This window comes from Hyposmocoma kahamanoa, unplaced genomic scaffold, assembly GCF_003589595.1.
Source record: "Hyposmocoma kahamanoa isolate Upper Pololo Valley unplaced genomic scaffold, ASM358959v1 210, whole genome shotgun sequence".
Classification (NCBI taxonomy): Eukaryota; Metazoa; Arthropoda; class Insecta; order Lepidoptera; family Cosmopterigidae; genus Hyposmocoma; species Hyposmocoma kahamanoa.
In genome coordinates this window covers 5,595,024-5,600,405 of record NW_020653731.1, presented here as the reverse complement: position 1 = coordinate 5,600,405, position 5,382 = coordinate 5,595,024, and positions in this window count along the sequence as shown.

Below are 5,382 nucleotides of genomic sequence, written 5' to 3'. Positions count from 1 at the left end.
AGCGAAGTCGCATCGTTTGATGTACCTCTGAAGTACAAACAAGTATTTTATACTTTATTATAAATAGAACAATTGGTTTTGTCCTAGCCCTATTGTAACTAGTATTAAGCAGATTTTAAGGATGCGTACAGATCTGGCGAATGTGCTGCATGCGCACTGCAGTGTGCAGTTTTAAGTTTAAATGCGCCTTTGCAGGCAAGCAAACATAGTTCTTTAATTCGTACAACTTCGTTCATTCAGTTACAGTGCCACTCAGAGCTTTAAATTCCAAAATTGCGCCCGTCACCCTGATACATAAGTTGACAAGTCCCATGTGAGCAGCACCCTTACCCTTCAAAACCGGAACACAGTAAATCTGACATTATGCTTGGCGGCAGAAATAGGTAAGGTGGCAGTGCTACCCTGGACGAACTCTTTCACAACGAGCTCTACTGCTACTAAAAATGTAATACAATCATTATTGTGTAAACAAAACCTATTCATTTGAGCATACCGGAATTCGAACGAAATTCAATTATTCGAAGAGTAGCACTCCTGTGACGGTGTAATAGCCGTTCCGTAACTCACGCGCGCTCTAAAAAGTCTTCATATAGTCCTTTTAATTGCTGATTTAAGAAATTTTTAATTAATTTTGTAATATAACAAAATGAATGTAAAATGTTGCTCTCGAGTAACTAATCCATATTTTTTGGACCATTTTACGTATTTCCATAGAACAATGTTAAATAGATGAATTGCGTTATATGAATTGATAGCAATTCAATATGAATGTTAGTTAAGTGACCTTTTTGCGATTTGAAATATGAATCGTATTATGATTCTGCCAATGCGGCCTTTTTAGCCCTGCAGGTGCGATCAATAAATTTGAACAAATTTGGAAGATCAATTGCTTTATTCCAAGACATGTAGAGTGCAGGTGTTCATAAGAGATCCTTTAATGAATTGATTGCGAGAAGTGGTCTAAAGAAATCATTTTTAATGTTGTGTAAGGCAGATTCCCTACCATAGCGTAATATTCTAGCTTTTTTGTTTTCCGTTTCTCACAATTTTGTACGTTTTTGAGAGAAATTTTACTAACGTACATTATTACCATAGACTTGATGTCACAACATCAATTGTTTCAAGGTCACAGATCGAAATTGGAAATTCGAGATTGGTCACACCTTTACAATTGTGTTTGGAGAGGCCAAGATTTTCCTCGTGAAGGCACCTTGCACATGCAACATTGAGTTTATTATATATTTAAAGCTACATGTTCTTACTCACTGATAGAAATAGAATGCATAATAAAAAAAATTCGAAATTCAAATAAACAAGATGGCTGCCATACAAATTTCAAGCTCCTCTATAACGGAAACTATTAGAGATAGGTACAAATTTTTTTCGCCATTTGTTAGTATGGCTGTCATATAAGCGTTTTTTTTCGTGAAAAATAGCCGCTGAAAGAGACTTGTTCTAATTCGGCTGAAAATTGGCATGTGGAGGGTTCTAGAAGTGCCGACTTCGACTTAGATAATAATTTGTGGTCAAAATTTGTATTTCGCCTTTTTCCAATGTGGTCGCCATAGAAAAGTACGTTGGCGACAGAAAAAAATTGCTCTGATCCCTTTGTAAAATTGACATGTGTGGGCCTCTAGGAGTGCTTGATAATAATTTGTGATCAAAATTGATCTTACGCCATTTTTTGATATGATCGCCATACAAGCGTTTATAAAAATTAGCTCTAATTCAATTGAAAACAAGTGTGTGGGGTTTCTATAGTTGTTTGATAAGAATTTGCGGTAAAAATTTATTTTTCGCCTTTTTTTCAGTGTTGCTGCAATACAAACTTTTTTAGCGGCCGATAAAAATTTTCTCTAATTCGATTGAAAATGGACATATCGGGGTCTCTATGAGTGTTTAATTAGCGGTCAAATTTATTTTTCGCCATTTTTCAAACTGGCTGCCATACAAACGTTTTTGGTGGTAGATAAAAATTTCTTCTAATCCGACTAAAAATGGCATGGCTTTAAACATAATTTGGGGTAAAAATTTTGTTTTCACCGTTTTTCGATATAGCCGTAATTTTTTATGTAAATGTTTAAAAAAATTGCTTTGCTCGGGCTAAAAACTGGCACGAAAAGATTTCTAAGATTGTTTGATAATAATTAGTGATCAAAATATATTTTTGCAATTTTTAAATATGGCCGCCATTAACGAGCTATTTCAATTTTTAAAACAAAGTCATCATGCCGAAGCCGTAGGCCGAGGTCCGCGGAGGGCGAAGCCCGAAGCGTCCGCACGCCATTGTATAAAGGTATTATGCGGGGGCGTAATAGATTACGAGTACAAGATCTCACAATTGTAAAAATGTAAGGCATACTTCCCGATGTAGTGGAAAATAAATACTTATTATAGCGTTGTTGTATCTCATTTTGTATCGACCTCCTCATCAAGCGCCCATAGTACTAACTGCTGTGCCACTGAAGAGCATGAGCACACCGCGTAAACTGAATCCGACCACGCGCTGCAGGCCGAGCCTGACCCCACTATAGGTAGGGTACAGGGCTCGTTATTTATAATGTCACAGTTTTGCTTTTGTATACACGCTTATATATGTATACATTTTAAAATTACGAATGCGATTTTAAGCGGTGTTTTATAGTATGGAAAGGAAAGAGTTTTGTTGATTATTTTAAATATCACCCACGCACACTAGTCTTTTCCCCTTTTTTTTATAATATCAAGTGACAGGGCGAACAAGTCTGTCTACACGCCTGTCCATAACAGTCCTCTTAAGTTTTTGAACTCGTGACGACAGTATCGCGGTTGCTATCTACACACAAATATTTTTCCCAGCCTGTGCGTGGCAGTTCAGCATGGTTTTTTTTTAATACATGACAGGCAGATGACTCAATACCACCTGATGTAAAATGGAAAATGGAATCTAAACGTGAAGTAATGTAGTGCAGTGTTCATACAATCACTGCCCTAGCCACCTCCACCCTGCATGCCTACAAGATGCCTCTTCACGCCTCGTTTGAAGGACCCCACATCGTAAGATGGAGGGAACACGTACATTCTCAGGAAGGGAGTTCCATTTGTCAACTGTGCGACAGAGGAAAGTACCACTAACCCTTTTAGTTCGTGATGGAATATGATATCATCAGAGCTCTCGCCATAGTATATCCGATAAAAGAGGCTAAGTCAAGCAACGTCTCTACGCAGTTGTAGAGGTTCAAGCTGTGATGAGACCTTTTCATCGCCAATGACTCGTGAGGTGCGACGCTGCAAACTGTACAAGTCATCGAGAAGGTACTTGGCGGAGCTATCCCAGAGGTGCAAACAATACTCGACGCAAGAGTTAACCAGTGTTTAGTACAACAGGCATAATGGTAACTTTTCGGCCACGAACGCAGTTATAAGTTGCCTGTTGTGTGCGATGAACAAAAAAAAAATTGAAAATAAATCTTAGTATGTAATCAATAATTACTTCTATCTAAAACTCAAGGAAAGAATAATGGCAAAGCCAGTGTTTTTTTAGTCTCAAATATCATGCATTTCAATTGAGGAACGGCCGAGTAATTCCTTTCGTGTATTGTATAATTTGAGTGGATCTCTGCACTTCGACAATTAAAATATAGCCTCCAGCTAGTCACATTATTGAACATTATTGGAAGGACGAACATAAATCAATCCAATATTTTTTTAAGCAAATGGACTCGCTCTTGATCACTACTTAGCCCTGGAACAAAGATTTTTTAAATTTTTATAATACCAATTGACGGGACGAACAAATCGTGCGCCTGGTGGTAAGCGACACACCTGTCCATAATCAGTCGCAGTACCACTCAAAGCATTAACCCGCAAAGATATGGGGGTACCGTCGCCCTGTGACATAAGTTATCAAGTCCTGTATGCCTGTAATTCCACCCAGCACCTTGCCTTTTAAAACTTCATTAGCATTAGATTGGCGGCAGAAATAGTTTAGGCACTTCCCTGGACGAAATCTTTCCCATGGAACTTTATTGCTACTAAATTTATAGGGTTTCCGACAGAGCAAACTCACCCAGTAAATGCCTATTCAGTTGCGTTTTAAAGATACACACTTTGTATGTCCTTGGACACACAGTCGTAGACAGGGAGTACCATTGCTGCAAACAAAAGCGCTTAGCACGCAGGAAGGGAACATCGATCAAGTAGGTATCTGGTTGTCCTAAAGGGGGCGAGCGGAATGAGCTGATAGAGCACATGGGTACACTCCCCGAATTATTTTCTGTACAAAACCGACAAATAAGCAAATTGTATAAATTTATATTAAAAAAAAAACTATTTCATGTGAAACGAAGGTAAAGTAAGTTTTAATCACCATTTCTTGTTTTAATCGAATGTACTATCTTAGCACTTTGTATTTCACTCTGTATTTATTTATAATTAATAGAAATTAAGACTCCAAAGTCGACATAAAGCCGGAAAAAGTATTAATTGAAATTAAACTCGTCTCGGTAGGTAGGTAATAGCTTTTTAAACGTTGGGTTAACTAAAAATAAAAGAGCTTATGAAACGTGGCGCATTTTGGTTTAGAGCGATAATTTAATTTTACCATTACGTAATTTTTTTATAGGGCAGCCCTTCAAAAATTGTAACGGCCTAAAGTTAGCTAACCATAAGCGATTTCGGGGGTTGAAATTATTTTTGAAGTTGGGTAATTTATTTTATTAGTTCGGAACTAATTTTATGACCATACTGTAGCGATACAAGTTTGTGGCTTTAGGGCAGCTTTAGGGTTGTCAAATTTGGCAAAAAAAACAACGACTCTATTTAAATGAAAATTGTATTCAATTTGGTTATGTATACGGCGGCTATTCTTACCATCATCAACCCGTTTATACGTCTTCTTTAGCACGGATCTCCTCTCATGTGAGGATGACGCCACGTCACTTCACACTTCACATGATGTACAGGTTTCATTACGATGATTTCCTACGCCAAAAAGCGCATGGTAAATTTGAAACTCAATTTCGCACAATTCTTAATTTGTATAATAAAATACAATATAATAAAAATATAAAGTTCATAATTTCTTTGTAATAGTGTAACAAACCTGGGGGCTTACCATAACCTTTCCAAAAACAATCTTATATCAATGTAAGCTTAAAGTAAGCTTGTTATAATATTACTCATATTCGTACCATGTACGTACAAACTTGTCTACCAAGAAATGTATTATTGTTAAAATGACTGAAAGAACGAATAATTTCCCAATATTGTCTATTCTTTACTAAAAATAGGAAAGAAAAAACGCTATATGAACTGTATAATACCATCTCTTTCCTTTTTGATGTTCCGAATCGTGTTATCGTAGTATAATGTTAAAGTACTTTGTTGGCGACAGATCTTTTT